This window comes from Marmota monax, unplaced genomic scaffold (genome assembly GCF_021218885.2).
Source record: "Marmota monax isolate L192 unplaced genomic scaffold, Marmota_monax_Labrador192_F-V1.1 WCK01_AAM20220418_F8-fsc00030, whole genome shotgun sequence".
In the NCBI taxonomy this organism is placed as follows: domain Eukaryota; kingdom Metazoa; phylum Chordata; class Mammalia; order Rodentia; family Sciuridae; genus Marmota; species Marmota monax.
The window spans coordinates 10806064-10826949 of record NW_026691988.1 but is presented as its reverse complement, the minus strand read 5'-3'; the positions used below and the strand labels follow the sequence as shown (position 1 = coordinate 10826949).

The following is a 20886-nucleotide window of genomic DNA, read 5'->3' as shown; positions in this document are numbered from 1 at the left end:
TGTTAATGACTAGTTTGCCTTCCTTCCACCTAGGATTTTTAAGCTTGCCCTTGTCTTTGCAATTATTTACCCATATAAATGTGCTTACTAAAATACATCTAATACAGTCTGATTTCCTGACTGGACCCTAATAGTCTCCTCCTCTACAATTTTTCAATTTTATAGTATTTTTTAAAGCTATTTTGCATGTTGGCATAATTTTTACCCTTACAAGATGATTCTATTTATTATTTATAATCAATTGTTTCTTAAATACTTTCAAGCATTCTTCTCAGCAATTCTCTTATATCACTGAGTACTGATGAATGTTTCCAGACATTTCAAAGGGATTTTTACTTTAAAAATTGGTATGTTTTATTTTGCTTAGACAGTTGACAATTGCATATTCATTTCATACCACATGTGAAATACTAAAAATAGATTTTTAAAAAATATCTTTCTGAAGAAGAACTTTCTATCTTACTATAAAATATTGGACATACTTATTGAAAAAGACTATAAGATTAATAAATATTTATTTTCATTATTACATATACGTGTGTATATATATTATATATATATACGTGTGTATATATATATATATATATATATATATATGCCTTTACTTATTTGTGTAATAGATATGTTCAAGCAAGTCAATTTTTTTTCTTATTAAGTAACAAAAATGTGAATGTTATGGAGGTCTATAATATTGATGTTTGCCATTTTACATCCTTCTCCCTTAATTCTCTTCTAGCTTTGCTGGTTATACTCGCCAGAAGTGAGTACTATTAACACTTTGGTGTATATTTTTCTAGACACTTTTCAATACATATATATATATATTAGCTCATTCACTCACTCAACAAACATTTATGAATTTGTACCATATGCCATGCACTTTCTAGACCCTGGAGAAATAGCAGCTGGTAAAGGACACCAAGTCACTACATAGCTTAGAGAATTCACAGGGGAGACAAGGACAAACAATAAACACATAAATGTATAGCATGCAGAAGTGATAGAGGCTAAGAAGGACATAAGGCAGAGTAATCAAGATGAAGAGATAAAGGCTTTCTAGTGCAGTGACTTCTCATGAACATGTTGCTTCACAGGTTTTAGGAGGTCTTCTTTTAGATACAAATGTGTGAATGGTTGACATCCACTTTAGTGTTTTAGAGTAGGAAATCATCTAGGTAAACTCTTCTAGTTTCTTTCTGCCCTCACTTTGTTATCAGCAACTGTAAAATTAACCACATTATTACAAACTCTATCTTTACAAATTTTTTCAAAGTGTGAAACTTATAAAATTCTAACCATTTCACAGTTCATCTCCTGCATTATCTTTCCATTCAAATAGACAGGTTCTTTCCCTGTTCCACACAAATTATTGACATGCATCACATAGGTATTCAATGTGGAAAAAATCAATAATGTATTTATATCAGAAAAGCTATGCAAATACTTTGCCAGTTTCACTACACCCTTCCCAGATGCTCAGAGTGCCTAACTCACCCAGAATTTCCTGCAGAAAGCTCCAGAAACAGCACAACCTGGCCACAAATTAGTGACCGGGATCAGCTCCTGAGTCAAGAGCAATTGGCTCCAGACAGGTCATCAGCTCATGTATAGACACCAGCACCAAAACTGAGCCCAGAACCAGTTAGCTTAAATCGGGTCCCATAAGATACTATCTCATGAGGAATATAAATCTGAGACTTGTACATAGGGCAGCAAACAGAGCAACTGCAGAAAGTAGGCAGTGAAGGTCACGAAGCAATAGAAGTGGAAGGTAATAAGAATTCTATGCTATGGAGAAAGAAAGTGGGGGGAGATGGTACTTACTATTAAGGGAGAAGCAAGAAAAACCTCCTCGGAGAGATGTTGTTGGGTTACCAGGTGTTCTGCCATCCTCCTCGAGCATCACTGTACTCCAAATGCCTGGAACTTTCTGGCCTGTGTGTGAACTGAGCCAGTCTTAGGTCCTCCTTATTTCCCTAGGGTTTAGCCTTACTTGAAAGTGTATTCAATGAGGTCACTTGACAGTCATAAAGCAGAATTAAAACTGCATTTAAGGAAACTTGCCAATATCATTTATGCAACAAGTTGACCTTCTTGGCCTGAGTGGTGAGGCCAGTTATCAATAACATATCCCAAAGGCCTACTGTAGGCAGAGAGCTCCAGCAAATATAAGTGATGTGGGGACATTATGACTCAACAACAGGGAAGCTAATGAATGCTAATGTTCAGGATAAAGTTTTACAGGAAGTTTGGCATGAAGAGTTGCATCACTACACTACAGTCATGATTAAGAGCACAGACTCGAGGCCTATACAGCCTGGACTTGGTTCCCAGCCCTCCTGCTTAGGAGTTACTTAACCCTGGGTGCATCATGATTAAATGAATTAGTATATGTAAAATGCTTATTGTTATGCTGATATTTATAGCTTATGATAATAAAAAGGATGGGCTGTACAAATACAAATATTGAGAATTATAAAAAAATGATTTCAACTATATATTTATCTTTTCCTCGTGTACTAGTGTTTTGCCACACATGAAGGGTTCCCAATAAGACTGCAAGTTCTAGAAGCTCAGGACCATATTTAATTTGCATCCATCATCTCTCAGCAACTGTCAGTTTCTAGTAGATGCTCTGTAGTATTGTTAAATTAATAAATGGATAATCTAAATCCTATCATTAATATATTAATATTCAACTAATATCACAGTTCTGTTCCACTTTTTAAACTTTACATATTTTCCATATAGGTTCATTTGCCTTATTACTTCATCTATCTCTTGATGTAAAACTTTCCTTAACAAAGGTACGAAAGGGTTCAAGCTGTGACCATATTCCTGCTTGATAATTTTTTTTCCCTCACAAGTCTTTCTGTCTATTCTTTCACACAATTTATTGTATCTATTCTTCAATCTAGATTCCTCCAGAAACACAGTAGCATCACCCAGTCTGTCCCTAGATCCCCCATCAATGGGCTCTGAATCTGCTACAATCAATCAACTTACCAGGACCTGTGAACGCGCATGAAATTCCTCCTGGCATCCTTAGCTCTCTTTTGCCATATCTTTTGCCCTGCTTCTAAATGAAGCCAACCATCCCTCCTCTGGTCTGTGCCACAGATGTCTTTCACATCAATACCATCTGTGATCCCAATAGAAAAGATGGTTGAAATTTCTTGCATCTGTTATTGGACCTATCTTTGTAGTAGGAATAATGGAATTTGGCTTCCAAGCTAATTTATCCTTACGCAGATAGCCCAAACTAACCTGCAATTAGGTAGACACAACTGGGAGATACAAATGAATACGGAAATAAGGTAGTTCTTTATCAGTGAAGAAGCATGGTGATTTTGGAAAAAATCAACTGTAAGAACTTAGTCAAACTGGTAGAGAATAAAATTATGGAAAAAAATGCATTTTGTTGGTTGACCAGAACTGTGGAAATGAAGAGTGTTTGATAACCTGAAATATGCTCTTTCTAAAGCAGTATTTTTGTGCTGGAGCTGGGAGGTCACTGTAGTTTGTTGTTATTTGAATTGTTTTTGACATGGAGTAGAGAGAAGTAACATAAGTGTGATTGCAGTCAATATACATGTAGAAGAGTTGATTAAATTATTTTTCAAAGGAGCATTAGAATGACACTCCTATTACTCAAAATTGAAGATGTTTGATGCAGATAGTAAATTGAACATTTTTAAGATCTTTAAATGGTGATTTTACATTGATTTAATAAGATGTTAAGAGATTTTGAGGGCCCAAAAAGCTTAAAAATCTTCATGGATACCAAGAAAATATTTTTGCAATTCCTGAATTATATTAATATCTTAATCATGTAGATAACAAACTAGCCCTCGAGGAAAACTTAGTCCTATTTTACTTAATTTGATATTCTTTTTTCACACATAAGAGCACTTTCCTACTTTTCTGGCAGGCACACATGTGACTGGTGAGACACTGGGCCAGAACCCCATACCCCTTCTCTATCCAGTACACAGGGAGTCCACAGCCCTGCACTCAAGAGAAACAGACAGTTTAACCAGGCCAGCAAAGCCCAGGAAAACTACTTGAGGATGGACTACTCAAAGGGCATGTGCCTCATCAGAACATGGCAAATAGTGAACATTTACTCTGCCCCAAGAAATATTTTGTTCTGAACAAATATAAAGAAGTTTGCAAAACAAAGATTTAAAAGATAATGAAAATTATGCTAGCTAGGTAAGACTATAAATATCACTTCATAAAACTCTGTTAGGTCCATTTCATAGAAAAGAATTAAAAGTTCAATCTTGAGAAATGCAAACAAGAACAAAAACTATATGCTATTCCAGAGAAGCATGCTATGAGTTTTGCCCAGCCTATGGGTTGTACCACATTGTATAGGCATAAAGCAGGATTAAAATTTCATTTAAAGAAGTCTGCCAGAGCAACTTATACCATAACAGGGCCATCTATGGAAGAGAACATAACATGAACTGCGAATCATCACATGCACTATGAACACCTAAGAAGATACTATGAGATGCTGCAAAGGAAAAAAACCTGACTTCTTATGAAGATTATTATGATAAAAAGAAAGAAAAATGCAAATATGTGATAAAAACAAAAATACAAATGGCATAAAAGTCTAGGTTACACATGCTAATTATTATCATATTTACTGCTATCCTTCGATGATCAATAGATTAGTAAATTATGCCTATGTTGACTCTCAACACAAAAGTTTATTTTTTAAAAAACAGGTGACTACAAAATTCTAAGAAACACTCAATCCAAAGAATATTGTTTACAAACAACTATTGATTACTTAGCATGATAAAAAAAATCTATTTCAAATCAGGAGTAATATCTGTCCATAAAACATTGGTGACATTCCCTTTCTTTTTTATTATAATTATACATAGTGGGATTCATTATGCCATATTCAGACACACCCATAATTTGATCATTCTTATTCCTCAGCACCTTCCCCTTCCAGCCCATTCTCCCTCCCCCTGATCTGCCTGCTCTACTCTACCGATCACCCTTTTATTATTATGAGACATTCCCTTTAAAAAGAGCTGGGCACAGTAGTACAGGCCTGGTGTCCCAGCTTCCGAAGGACTGAGGCAGAAGGATTGCCTGAGCCCAGGATTTCCAGGCCAGCTTGGGCAACATGGTAAGACCCCATTTCTAAAAAACAGGATGTCCACATTATTAATCTTGTTCTACACATTCCCATCAATGCAATAAGCTATATTTTAAAAAAAAAAAGTATAGCTGTTATTATTTGTAAGTGCTATGGTCTACTTAAAATTTCCAAAATATAAATTGAAAATTTAATAAAACTTATAAGAAAGTTTACTAATATGATTGAAAACAAAGGAAACACAAAAAAAAATCAATAACTTTCTAAAATAATTCCAACAATAAAGGGAAGTGTAAGGATAAAAAAGATTTTTTTCACATTTGCAATTAAAAAAATGTTAAACATCTAAAATAACTCAGAAAAAGGTGGGACTTTAACCCCACACCCCTCCTCTCACCCATCCCAAATCTACAACTTAGAGAGATAGAAGAAAACTCAAAGTTTATTTACTATATTCTTAGATGGGAAACTAAATATTATTTTTAAAAACTTACTTTTCATGATTAATTTATAATTTTCAGTAAATTATAATAAAAACATCAGTGAAGTTTCTTCAAAGTTGGCAAACTGATTGTGATAGGCTCTGTGAGGAAAAGGGCAGATTTTATTTGGATTTTTTAAAGTAAGAAAACATATCTTACTATTTATCTAAGTTTATGAGGTGAGGATCATGCACATATATGTGCATAAGATCAGCCTGGGAGAAAATAACTTTAGAAATGCTTGTCCCTAAGCAATTAAATTATGGATGGATTTTATTTTTCTGGTTGTCCTCCTGTATTTACTCAAGTCTTTTTTTTTTTAACTGTAAATGGACCCAATAACTTTATTCATTTATTTATGTGGTGCTGAGAATCGAACCCAGTGCCTCACGCATGCCAGGCAAGTGTTCTACCACCAAGTCACAACCCCAGGCCTTTCTCAAGTCTTTATAATAACTACTTATTAATTTTAGAATCATAAGTGATACACATTTTTATGAGAAAATAAGGGGGAAAGAAAGAAATGGCTTGGACTTTGGAAGCAAGAATGAACTCCAACAAAAATGATGAGATCGCCATGCTCAATAAAAACCGTAATGATATATTGAAAATCCACTTATGAAGCCTGTAAGCATACACATGTTAGGAAATCCTGTGTTGAGTCTAGGCAACCACATAGTTATAATGTATTTTACTTGTTAATTATTAACTTGTTCATATATACTTGTTAACTATTAGCCTGTTAACCATTGGCTTGAAAAAAAAAAAGACTTAATGCCATATGCCTAAATTTGGCATTTGAGCAGAAGAAAACGACCATAGATGAAAAAAGTAGCAATGTTTTCCAAAGTGAAGATGCCTTGTGAGGAGAGCATGCGGGGTTGTTGGGGCAGGAGAGTGGAGGAACAAGATGGGAAGTAGATGGGAAGTGGTGAGGACAAGTACATTTTGTGGATTCTGTGCTGGCCCTGGGTCAAGATTCCTGAGGCTACTTACTCAATTTGATGCCACTTTTTAAGGTTTGAGGGAAGTCTCCCGTGAACTCCACACACCATTAGATACTGCTGTCACCACACCAGCAGTGAAAAACATGGCCCTTGATCTCTGGGACCTTTCAATCTGGTTGTGGAGGCAGATAATACATGAGCAATCCGAGGACAAAACAAAAGAATAAATAGATTAATTGCCCATATGAGAGGTTCAGAGAATTGGTGTGATAGAAGGCCATTGAAGGATAAAATCTGGGGCCAGAGTAGAAAGACTATTCATGCCCCAGGAAACATGTTGTGACTTGTAAGTTCATCTCTACATCCTCCATTCCTTCTTTGATGTTGCACAAAAATCACAAGTCCCATGGGCAAGCCTGTCTCAGGATTAGAAGTCAGTCCCTAGAAGTTCAGCCCATCTCTTGAACAATAGCTTTGTTTCTAATTACATTTTTCTTTTTATCACATCAAGGATTAATCACAGCACTTTTCTCTGCACACCCTCATGTTTTCTAAATTCATGAAGTTGATGACCCAAGCTTGATAGATCAAGATGTTTTTCCACCAAAGTGAATTTATCCAAGCTGTGACAGTATAAGGGACTTGAGAAAAACCTTGTTCTAAACAGCTTTGAATCACATACAAAAAAACAATGTGGGCAATGATCCAGCAGGAGAACATGCTTTTCACTAGACTACTCTTGAGATCCACGTCAACATCAGATTGCATCAAAAATTTCAAAGGGAATTGAATTATTCTGTTGCCTTTGATTGGAATTCAGAGGCAAATGGAATTCAGGGTGAGATCTGAAGAGATAAAGCCTTTGTTTTTGAAGGGATACCAGAGCCTTAAAGTGGTCAGAGATCACTTCAATAGAGAAGGGTTCAAATTACGAAGGAATTTCACCAGACACACTCAGCATTGGCTCCCACAGATAAACACATAGAGCCACGGGTGGTAGGTTGACCTAAGATCACAATACAACCTATTACCCCAAGCTTTCATTATGCTATATGGGAGTAAAATCTTTAGAAATTAGTGTATCTGTGAATTAATTAATTTAATGATCCAGGATATTTCTGGACCATGATGCAATCTAACTCAGAGTTCGAATTCAATCATCATTCCCTGGATGCAGATACTTGGTCTCACATTCTGTCCTTGTGTCAGGCAATAACTCTGAACATAAAACACACTGGAAATGCACTTTAGTTTCTTTGGTGGAATTTCTTTGACACCTGTTAAATTTTAAACAGCTCCGTGAAAAGCATTTTCTTAACTATTCAATGGGCTCTTGATTGATTTATGTGCATAGAAATGCTCTGAAAGCTTAAAATCAAAAGTACTCTTCAGTACTTTTCAAAATTTTTCTCTGGCATTCATTCTTTCTCATCCTCTTGTTGCGGGCTACTCCTGAGTAGTTGGCCTGTTTGGAATCCTCATGGGCCAGAACCATGCAGATCTGATAAACTGCTGTCCTGAACTGTACTGTCAATTGTAACCTCAAACTCTAACCTCAACTTTACCATTATTTTGATGAGTAAATATTATTGGACCACATCGTATTTTTGTGACAATTTCACCTGAAATCCATAGTCATTTCAGTCCATTCTAAATAGATGAAATCACATCTTAAGGCTATCTCTGTATAGGTGAAATTATCAAATCTTCATCTGCTCTGATGTGTATCACTGAGCAATTGTGTACAAAAAAAAATTTCATAAAACCCAAAGTACTAAAACAACCATGCCTCAGAAGAATAGATAGCTCATGGAGAGATCTTATACCCATACACAACAACCTACAGTTCTCCCCAGTGGGGCTACATTCTTCAACTGTTCTGCCATTATAAAAATTATCCTCTTCTGGAATGCTTTGCTCTTCCTAGCCAGAGGTTCCTTTGGGAGACACCACCTGTAGGATGTCTTCTCTGATTGAAGATGCAGAGATCAAGATCCTGAACAATTTTCACACCACCATGCACCATAAGTAAGCACTCTTGAGGAAACGAGAAGCTTGGATTCAAATCCTGACTTCATTGTTTGCTAACTTATTTTTCAACTTTATTTTCCTCCTATGTAAAATAGGGTAATAACAGTTGCCTTACACAACTATTGTCAAGATTAAACGAAGCCATGCTTATAGAAAACAGTAGAGGAGCCTGGCACAGAGAAGTGTTAAATAAAGATTAGTCCACAGATAGTCAGATCCACAATTTTTTCCTATAACACATTTAAGCTATTTTTTGAGGCTTGGGATTTTTTGTTGATATTTTGCATGTTATAATTTTGTATACTATTAATATATTTCTCAGAAACTCATGCAATCTAAATATGTAATCTAAATGCACTCAATAAACTGTTGAAAATGATTTTATAATGAATGGGGTCAAATTGTTATTCCAGACAAGTTCATCTCCAATTTTCAAGAAAATGAGTGAGAATATAGGCTTTGGGGCACAGAAAGCAGATTTTGCTCCCTCAGGAATACAGAAATTCTATGATCTAAATTCTATAATCTAAAAAATTTCTTATGCCTGACTGTAAGTAACTAAATAGCCTATATGACCAGAAAGAATGGAAGCATATATTATTTCTAGATATGCAAGTCTATTCAGTAGCAAAAAATACAATGATTAGTCATGATAAGCTATAATCAAATAATACAGCTATTGAGAAGATTTTTTTAAAAAATCATGGACATACACATTTTATTTCTCCTTTGCTGTTTTTTGTCTTGGTTTTTCTCATTGAACCAAGCAAGAAAAAATAGTAAAAGAAAATTCAGAATTTCATTGCTATGAGAATCTGAATTTTTTTTTCTGAAAGTAGCTGACAAATTGCTAAGTCAGAGAATTTTAAAAGCAAACAAACAAAAGACACATATAAATCTTGGTGATATTATTAAAAGTCCAAGGGCAGAGAGAAAAATCAAATCTTCTAAGGAGAAAAAAAAAATTCTCGACCTAAAAGAACAAAAGCCAGTTTGCCATCATATTTTATATCAACAAGACTCAGTACCCAAGAATAATAGAGAAATGCTCTCAAAAAAAAAACTAAGAAAAAGTTATCTCAAACCTGGAATTCTGTAATAAAATAAAATAATAATCTAGAACCAATAAAAAATAAGAACATTGTTTTATATGCAATGATTTATAAACCTGACCACCTAGGCATCTCTTTGTAGATAGAAAAAATTTAAAAATTTTATTTAAAAATATTTTAAAAAGGAATGTCATAACACAAAAGGATAGGTGAAACAGTTTAATCTAAATTGTTTGGTATAATGTAGGCATAAAGCTCAATGTAATTATTAAGAAATGAGATACAAGAAACAGGGAAATGGGTTTTAAAGATGCGTAATAACCAAGACAATTTCAAATGATAGAATTAATTAAAGAAAGTAGAAGAGGAGAGAGAAAAGTACGGGCATGCTACCAATCTAGCAGTGTTTGGAGGGCAGGGGGCAGTTATAGATTCAGATTCATCCTCAATGTTGATTGAAATATATAAATTTAGCTATGTTTATTAAAATTGTAAAGATGGATAGCTCAGATTCCCTATAGAAAGGCCTCATGTGAGGATGGGCATGTGAAAGGTGGGGTTGGTGGGGACTGTCAACAGGGAAAGTCTATCAGAATCTGCACTCCCTGAAGGAGCAATGTGAATTCTAGGAATTCAGCTACAGAAAGCTTGCATGAGCACAAAGATAGGTGCGCGTTTACCATCGTGGAAACCAATACACACGTTCTCTGAATGGAATTGGTTTATAAAGTGTTGGTTATACAGTGTAAATTCACAAGGAATGTCATGTAACCATTAAAAATAATTAAGTAGATTTATTAATACAGACACAGAAAGATATACTGTGGTAGGAGAAATATACTGAAGAAAGATTGTGTAATGTAATTTTAATTTATGATATTTTAAAACTCAATATGTGTGTGGGCACATTTGTGTTTATAATGTATAGGAAAAAATGTTGCAAGGAAAGCAAGTTGAGAAATAGAATTGGACACATTGGCAAAGAGAGACTTCAAATTTTACTGAATATAATCACGTATTTTGGATCTTTTCTGCAAAATATTGCATTATTTTTGTGATTCTATAAACAAAACGATAAGAAAAATGACTAGATACATTGTACTTTATTGAGGCAAAGCACTGCATTTTATGGCTTAAAAACTACAAAACCAACCTGTTTGAAATGAAGTGAAGAGATAGAGATTATAATTTTGGAAACAGAGTACATATTAGATCTTCTGTGACAACATCAACACACGGTGAAACCTAGATATTAGGGAAAGTAAGAAGGAAAGGAAGAAGGGCAGGAGGGAAGGAAAAATGGGCAGATGTAGTTGCACTCAACCTAAAATGTCCTCTTTCAAGCTATGATGTGACTGCAATTTGTTATAGGCATATATTTTGTGAAATATGGTCTCCAAACAAATTAAGGTTCTTCAACTAAACTTTCCATCTGGACAAAACAGCCAAAAACTGCTAAAGAGAGAGAGTAGCAAATACAGACAGTCTGGACAGCAATTATTTTACCTTTGGGAGGTGAAACTATTTTTACTTAAAAGAAAGTTTGAGGAGTAGCATTTTCATGTTTTGCTTCATAATGCTACAAACAAAAAAATGATTTGCTATAGAAAACATATATACATTGGGTGCCTATCAGTTGTCCTAGAAAAAAGACCCAAAGATAATAGTAGCCAAAATGCTATAGTCTCTCTTCCCTCCACATTTATGAAACTTGCATTCTATGACAAGATAAAAGGGCTTAAAAAGTTGAAAATGACATCACCTGGGCCCACAAGAAGAGCAAAAGATGAAGGCACCTAAGTGGTTAATTACAGAGCAATTTGGGAATCTCTGTAATTTGTGTAAATAACACAAAGCACATTCCAACTTGGCTACTTTGTGGGCTCTGCAGTTCTGAGCAAGTTACTTAAACTATCCATGCCTCAATTTTCTCATTCATAAAATAGGTATTATGATTATAGGATTTCCTAAGAGTTTCCTAGGGGCCAAACACAGAGAAAATCTACACACAAAGTAAGCAGTCAGTAAAAGTTAGCTACTATTATTTGGAAAGGTGGCATAAGATCATTATGATTTATAGCATGGACTCTGGACTCAGACTGCCTGGGTTTGAAACTTTATTGTAAGACCTTGAGCAAATTATTATGTGGAGTCTTAGGTTCTTCCTCCAAAATCAGTAGATGATAAGAACTCCTGAGCTACTGTGCAGGCTGAATAAGATAATCCATATGAAGAACTTAGATCAGCCATTGGCACGTCAGAATTCCATTAATATCAGTCATTATCAAAATGCTTCAAAAGTAAAAAGGAAATAACAACTAACTCTTCGTAAAGGTGGCAGAAAACATCTAGAAGAGCCGTTCTTGAATAAAAGGCAAGCATGCTCCAAGCCAGGGTGGTGGTAGGAAGGACACAGTAAACAAACAAAAAAAAAAATGTGAAAATGCACGGAGAATTTAATAATGATCACCACAAATAATGGTAATAATAATAATGCAGCCTGTTTTTTTTAACAAGAGAAAATATTCTAAAAGCTCTAGGAAATAAGAATTAGGGTTCAGCTGAGAAGTCACGAGGCAGAGAGCTTCATCAATGCATATGGAATGAATGAAGAAATTCGAATAGAGCAGGAGAAGGCAACATGAGCAGCCCATAAACAGATCCCCTAATAAACAACATCAAAGGAAGCCCATGAAGGAAGCTCAGAGATGCAGGAGCCGGTGAAATAAAAGAGGCTGAGAAAGGAAAGAGTTTCAATAAGGAGAAGCTGGTCAACCATGTCCAATGTTGCATAAATGTCAAGTAGGATGACAAGGGAAAGTAGGACCACTGAGTGGGCCAATTGAGAGGATGCTGGCGAGAGAGGATTTTTAATTGAGTGGTGTTTGTGGAAGCCAGACTGTAATGGGTTGAGGAATTAATGAGATGTGAAGACACTCTCAAAAGTTTAGTAAGCTCAAAAAAAAAAAAAAAGTAAAAGTAAAAGAAGTCAGCATACTCTAGTGATACAGCAGCCCCAGCAATGTTTGTTGCAGTGCAACTCACAAGAGCCAAGCTACAGAAACAGCCCAGGTGTCCATCAATAGAAGAATGGATTAAGAAAATACAGTATATGTACACAATGGATTTTTATTCAGTCATTTTTAAAAAATGAAATAATGGCATTTGCTGACAACTGAATAGAACAGAAGAATATCATCCCAAGTGAAATGAGTCAGACTCAAACAATCAAGGGTCGAATGTTCTCTATTATAAGAACAAGCTAAAACAGAGTAAGAGGGAAAAAGTGGGGGTCAGATATCATAAAGATAGGGAAGATCAGTGGAGTAGAAGGAGAGGAAGGAGGAAAGACAAAGGGAAAAAATGCAGATTGAAATCATGCTATGTGCATGTTTAAATATGCCACAGTGAATCCCATCTTCATATGCATCTATAAAACACCAATTTACTTATTTGTCTATAAATAAATAAATGAATGAAAGAAAGACAAGCAGAGTGGAGCAAGGGGAAAAGAGGGAGGGTGGAAGGAGGGACACCAGGGACTGAAATGGAGCAAGTTAAATTCCATGCATGTATGATTATGTCAAAACGAATCCCACTATTATGCATAACTACAATGCACTCATAAAAGCATAAATAAATATGGAACTGGAAAAAAAAGTCTCATAGAAACTGAAGATGTTAATTTTCACATATCCCAAATTTGCATTTGGTAAAAAGAGTAAATTTCCCAAGACATCCCAAAAAGCTAAAGGGAGAAAATTAAAAAGGAAAGGGAACTCAGCACTTGGCTTAAATGGGATTAGGGACTAGGGTAAAGATAGGCATGGGGCAGAGAGTTGCAAAAGAACAACTTTAAAATGACTAAAAATTAAGATTCTGAAAAAGAGAAAAGAGAAAGAGGATGATCTTGTGGATTTTTTGGAAGAGCAAGAGACAAGTTTAGACTCCTATAAAAGAATCTGATCAAAACAAAAAAGCACGCCCCACTGTCCCTCAGACAGTGTGGGACACCATGAGCCAGAAAGTATGTCCTGGTTAGAATTCTGACTGTTGGGTGTACCCAGGCTTATTCTGGCAGCCACAGTGGTTTATCCCCAGCTGGAAGTACAGTCCCCTTTGACCAGGTCCTCTCTTGGAACATTTGCCTAAGGCAGTGTGCCAAAAAGTACACCTGTCCTGAACAAGCCAGCAGGAAAAATGTGAGAGAAATACAGGAAGGCTGCCAGGCAATATGAACTACTGAATTTTGGGATAAAAGAATATTGGATTATTGTTTTTTTCTGGAATATTTTTTAAAAAAAAAAACTGTCTTCGAATGTTTCAGTCAACTCTTTGACCATAGATCAAGTGTTTTTAGAAAACAAGTCAGTGTGCGCTCTGTGTGGTTCTCAATTCCCACACCTGCAGAATAAGTACAGGGTCCTTCTGCCTCTACACATTACCAGTCATTTTCACGAGAATGTGTCCCTTGTTCAAGCTGAGGTCCTATCTTCTTTACCATATTGTTAACCCCAATTTTTGTTTTGGTTTCCTTCTTTCATTTAAAGAAGTTAGAAAATGTGTCAAGAGATAAGACAGTTGTAGCACACCCTGGGCGAGGCCAGTTCTTATCCAATGGCGGGCTTTTATGTGGAAAACAGCCTTCAACCAAGCTGAACCTACAGTCTGAAATGAACATTTTGATGAAATGTTCTGTAAAGAAGAACTGGTTCTTACACGAAGAAATGAATGCCCACCCCCAGTGCAACAGTCAATTCCCTTTCAAAACATTTTCTTGTTGTTACGTAAACAGCCTAAGTGGATTTGTTAGAGATAATCACTAATATTCTCTTAACCTAGTGACTTGGGAAGGATAAATGGGGATGGGAATTATTAAGAGCAGATAGACAGGTAATGAGGAAAGGGATAGTTTACATTAAAAAACCAAATGTATTTTTTATTGAACAGAGACTAAGTATTGCTTTACACACTGGATCCTGTTTCTAATTCTATTATTCTGGTTACTAAGTGAACAGATGATTTCTCAGGGTCTCAAAATATTCTTTTTGGGGGGAAGGGATATGGGGGAATATGGAATTTAACCCAGGGTTCTCTACCACTGAGCTACATTCCTAGCCCTTTTTAATTTTTATTTTGAGGCAGGCTGAAACTGGCCTCAAATTTGCAATTCTCCTGGCTCAGCCTCCCACCACACTTAGCTCACAACACCTTTTGCACCTTAAAAGTAATTGTGGAGAAAAACACATTTCTAAGTTATAATCTCATTTAAATTTTAAATATATAATTTTCAGATGTGAGGGTATTTTCCCTTTTAGTACATTCTCACCACATTTTAATTTGCTAGCCTTTTTTTACAGAATGAGAACTAAGGATTTTGCTCTAGATCAAACTGATTCGCAAAGGAATATAAGACCTTATCTAGCTAGGAACTCATAAAATGGCAAAGTATATCTGATTTCAGAGTTGGATGGCAGATATATTTGTTTCTGGTTTGAAACACCATGAGATTTGGTGTTTCAAACTCAAGGAATAGGATGAACTCCCCAGGTTAAAAAGGGTCTAGGCAGGATACGCCACGATTCTGCCGCTCTTTTAACCACCTGGAAAACTCAGGGATCACTATTCGCGATCAAAGTTCACTTGGAGTTCCAAGTTCCACCCTTTCAAAAAAATTTCATGTTTAACAAGTACTACAAGTTAAAAAACAAGAGAGAAAGGAAGAACAAAGCCAGTCTGAAAGAGGGCATCGCTCTAACAAACCCACAGAATTTTTAATTCTGGCCAAGATCCTACTGTTTGTTTTGCCTCTGACCAGCTAGGAGACCTTTAGCCACCAGCAGAACAGCTTGGTGACTTAGTTTACCTCTCCATGAAAACATTTGCCTACTCCTTGAGGTTGTGAAATGAAAAGTCCGCAGGGTTTTATAAACTTCCATGTTTGCATAATCTTTTCTCTAGCATTTAGTTTGTTGAGCTAATCCAGATGGGGACATGCAGCAAAACCAGAATTCAAATGAACCAGGTGGAAGCAACTCACCATTATTGTGTTATGAAGGAGGCTGCACCAAACTAAGTGATATTAGCAAAGAATAGCAGCTTGCACCACTTTTCTGAAATGCCGCAGTTTTTGGTGGGAATCTTTGTTTGTTATTCTTGTTGAGTGAATCCTTACCCGAATACACTTGGGAGAATAAATGTGAGACAAAGCAGGTTTAGTCTTTACTTTTTCTTATAATCTGATTAGAGGAAATAGTTTGAATCCAAAAGGATGTCACTGAGTGCAAACGCAATCCTGGAACCGGGCCGGCTGGGCGTAAATCTCAGGGGTTATTAATCTACAACCTTCAATTTGTAAATACGCAGGAGACTGAGTCAGTAGAAAAAAAATAATTTTCAACATCTGTGGTATTCTTCTGTTCCAGATTAATTACACTGCTTGTTTGTTGATACTGACCAGAATTTTCAATCCTCTGATGCTATGCTTACAACGCCATAAGTATTTTTCTGCATGTTTATCACTTATGTCCCATGCAACTTTATCTCTGTCACAGTCTGTCTTTCTTAATTTATTTTGGGTCCCAATTTTGATCTTGTGCTAACCTGTCTTAGATTTCTTGGTTTTCCTGTGATACTGAACAAGGTGTATCTCTTTTTCTTCAGTATTTATATTACTTTTGAGATACCTTCTTAATACATAATCCCTGCACACACACACACACACACACACACACATCATTCAATCAAAATGATGATATAAATGAAAATCTAAATGTGCTGTTTAATCATCTGGAGAGGTTGATAATTATTTTCAATCAGCTAGGATTGCTCTGCTAGTTCAAAGAATTATTAATGAGAGCCAAATTTGCTAATAAATTGCGAGCAGCCCTTTTCTGTGAGGGCAGATATCAAGGAAAGCCATTCCAGAAGATGCTATCTGGCCTTTACATCATACCTAATGAAGCCCATAGCCTCCCTCTGAGTGAGCCAAGAAACTGGCTGCTAAAATCTCTATCCTAAAATCCAAAAAGATACCTTTTCTTTAAGCTGGATTCTTGGCAGCTCTAAAGAGAGGGGAACCACCAAGCTACTCCTTCCTAAAACGGCCCAATTTGAAAGTGGGAAACGTGCCAGATCTCTGCAACAGGCAAAGCAGCTTGATCTCAGGAATAGGATGAACTCCCCAGGTTAAAAAGGGTCTAGGCAGGATACGCCATCCCCAACCCAGTCAGTCCCAGGGTCACTGTCCCTTCTTTTGTTCCTCCAACTCCACTCCTCACCATTGTCCTCCTGTGGCCCCCAAATGGCCAGAGAGCTCCTGTTTGGGGATCTTCATTCCCTTCCCTTTCCTGGCCCCAAGAACTTTCTCTCAAAGTCCAGCTGCTTCCGTGGTCTTTTCCTTTCTGCCAAATGCCAGCAAGGTCGGCCAGCTTTGGCTTTCGTTTTAACTTTGCTGCAATCTACTTCATTCCCTGGAGTCTTCTCTCTCCAGGCAGAAGAGGGTGAGGCACACTCTATGCCACAGCTCACTTCCTTCCTCCTCTGCATGATAAGCGCATGGAGAGCTGTTTTGTTTTGTGGGTTTTTCTGAGAATTGCCAAGGAGAAAAATAACTAAATAATTCATGTGGAAGAGATGTGACTGTACCAGAACCCTTATGTGATTGCTAGATTCAACAACGAACTTTTATTGATCACTTCCTACACTTCCATCACCACCCTCCGATCTCAGTTATTGTTCCCGAGCTACACTTCTTGGATGATTTTGGAAACGCCATTGGCCACTCTGTCCTTGGCAAACAGCTCACTAATCTCTTCTGTCAATAAGGAGGACAAAATAAAGAGCAGACAGTGCTCTCTCCTTGGCTAATTTGTATTTCTCTACAATACATATGGGTAGCATATGTATTAAAGTTCTTCTACCTATATAGACATCAAGATATCATAAATTGAATTACGATACACACACAATCTAACATAATAGAATTATTTGACATTGAGGTTATCTTGAAACTTCAGTGTCTGCTCAGTTTCCCATGCTCACTCTACCTGCTGAGGGTTTCCTGCTGGAATCTGATAATTTAGCATGTATCTAGTGATGTGCTCCTAAAGCCACTCTCTGACAAGAAAAAAATAAACACACAAACAGAAAAGCCCTGATCCATAGCTTTTGCTGATTTCTGTGATGTAGATGGCTCCACCATGGTCAATTTCCTTAGTGGAATGATTAACAACCCACTGGCAAGAGCTTTTGCAAGCCAGTTGAGTCAGTTCTAGCAAACCACTCATCTTCCCAGTCTTTCCCCTTACCATGTTACCAAGTCCTTGTTCTCCAAGGTACTGCTTTAGGATTTGGTTTCACTTGGAAAGCCAATTATACTGGAAAATCAACATAGTAAGCAAATTCCAGTTATGTTAATGACTGAATGAAAAATGCCGGACATGTTGAGCCTGCCAGGGGTATCTGCCTGGTAAAGGTCCTCCACTCAGTGGAAGAAATTCAGTATCAAAACTGCAGGTGGCCTCTAAGACTAAGGGCATACTCCTCAGTGACAGTGCCAAGAGAGACAGGAGAAAGGACAGGCCAAATGCCAGTAGCACACAAAGTCACTGAGAGCATGGAGTCTTGAGTGAGGGTGCCAGGTTTGTGATATTAGACAGGTTACTTAACCTCTCTGAACTTTAGGTCTTCATTTGTAAAATGGGGATATTTATATGGTATTTCATGAAATCTAAGCTGTTCTCTATTGTCAAACATACCATTATTTTACGTTCCATGAAGAAATTTTAGAATGCTGCCAATTAAACTATGACACACCATCAAAAGTAAAACTCATTCCATTTTCACAAAAACTAAAGGGTGAAAGAAAATATATTTTAGTGTCACTGAATTATGGTACTTATCCCACATATGGTTGTTCAAAAGTACAAATGTAAAGTGCTTGGAACAGAGCTGGCACACTGGAGAAGTGATGGAAGATTTTGCTATTATAATATTGTTATTATTACCAAGAGATTAAGGAAGAAAAAAAAAAGCAGAGTATCTGATTCAAAATTAAATGTTCAGATTTCCTCCTAAGACCTATGTGTAAACTCAAGTGGTTCTAAACTAACATTTTTCAAGCTATTTTTCTGATAACTGCATGAGCCTCAGAGACTGCGGTACAAGTAAAGTAGAAATGAGGGTATGAGTGAGGTGAAGGCCAACCACATAAAATTCTGTCACCTCATCCAGAACCAACCAAACCAGCTCCATTTTTATCAACAGAGAGCCCTGGAATTTGATGTAATATTTCATTTTAATTGTGTTCTTGTGCTTAAAACATGTATGTAGTAAGCTGGACCCAACCAGCCTTTACAAAACACTTGTACCAGGTAGAGAGACAGCTTGGCATCGCCACAGGAATGCTCTTTCCTAGTGGTAAGTTAATTCTCATTCAAAGTCACAGACCCCAGAATTCCATGCTCTTCTTGGTCATTGGGTGTGAATAGCTTCCTTCTCTTCCCTCTGGCATCTGGAAGCTGTGCTGTTGTCCCTGACAATGCCCTCTGCCAGACCATGTCTGTCACCTTTAGGACATTTCTGTCTTCACTGGAGCTGTTCAGATTTCAAGTCCAGTCGGCAACAAGTGTGGCAAGATCTTTAAATGCAATAGCAAAGTTTATACCCTAAATGTTTGTCCAGCAGTTCCCTTGGCAACAGTGCTCATTTCTGACGACTCACCTTGGTTACACTCTCCCAGAGATATCATTTGTCACACCCGTTCCCAAAACAGCTCAGGTGCCTCTCAGAACTCAACATTCCAAGCAGGAGCTAAAGTTAAAAACATAACACATTTTTAATAGAGTTTTAAAATCTGCTTAAGTGTAGTTATTAGCCCCTCTGGAGATCCAGGTCAATGAAAAAATATAGGGAAAATAAGAAAATACAAAATGGTGCTGCACTGTGATTCCAACTATATAACAAGTGGATATGAATATGAAGAATACCATTTGAGTGGGCACAGTGTCACATGCCTGTAATCTCATCAACTTGGGAGGCCGAGGCAGGAGGATCTCAAGCTCAAGGCCAGACTTACAACTTAGTGAGACCTTGTCTCAAAATAAAAAAATTAAAAGGATGGGGATGTAACTCAGTGGTAACGCATCCCTGGGTTCAATCCCCAATACATCCTCCCCTCAAAAAAAAAAAAAAAAAACAAGAAAGGAATACTATCTGAAAATGAAAATAGTTACATTGTGCTATTATAAAAAATGGAAATTAAAAATAATTTTATGTTCTTGTTTGATATTATTATATTTGTTTTTATTTAAAATGTCAAAATACCTCTCATGTTTTCTTCATTCAACAAACATTTATTATACACATAATTTGTGTTTACCTTTATTTACTCCACCCTACCCTCATTTTTTTTCACCTCTTTTATGTCCTCGGGTGTTTAATCAGTCCATTTATATCTGCACCTGTGTGCACATGCTTGCCCTCTCTAATCAAACTCTTTGATGACTAAGGACTGTTTTTGCCCTGTAAGCCTTAGCTACTCCCCTTCTGTGGATAATATACTTGAGTTACATAAAACAAGCTCAAGTTTGCATGTTCAATTTATGTACCAGATAAATTACAGGAATGGTACTTCACACCTTCCCCAACTAGGGTTGGTGGTTCCCAAGACATTATAAGTAACATCTGAAGTCCAAGCCACTGTTTTGAAAGGGATGCTAGAATTCATTTAGGATAAGTATAGGTATATCGAGCAAGGATTAATTAGAGAAGCAAAACCCCCTTGAGTAATATAAAATAAGGATTCATTGTGGGGCTAGAACTTATGGTTTCCATGACTAGTACTAGGCATGAACTTGCTCTGGGCCTGAGCCAGCAGTAAGGAAGGAAAGCAGGACATGAAGTAGAAGAGAACAAGGAAAAGACAAATTGGTGATGTGGTCATCACCTTCAGCCTCAATGATCAGATACCTTTATGGTAAAGTCAACATACTTTACCATGGTGTTGTAGCTATATCTGTCTCAGGACTCTGAGAAGTCAAAGGAGGATCTTGTGGTTGCTGGAGAAACTATAATCCACCAGGTGAGATAGCAGATTAACATTAACATATGTGACTCGCCATTGCCCTAGAGCTTCATGCCTACCTTTAGAGGGAAAAATATGGCTGCTGCTTCACCTTCACCTTCCGGATCTTGTTCAAGTCTCTCATGCCCAGACATTACCTGAAGCCATACAGAAAAAGACACTC

General features: G+C 36.7%; 1 long non-coding RNA gene across 2 annotated transcripts in view; it reads right to left on the bottom strand.

The window, feature by feature from the left end:
* Positions 1-20886, bottom strand: part of LOC124095511 (uncharacterized) — a 146241-nt gene that overhangs the window by 73336 nt on the left and 52019 nt on the right. Inside the window, exons 2-3 of one of the 2 annotated variants that reach the window (XR_009227406.1) lie at positions 20783-20860; positions 19361-19450 (exon numbers count right to left, since the gene is read on the bottom strand). This is a non-coding gene — a long non-coding RNA (uncharacterized LOC124095511). Of the gene's footprint in view, positions 1-18714; positions 19451-20782; positions 20861-20886 lie in introns of those variants that run through there. The other variant, XR_009227407.1, reaches the window with a different exon arrangement.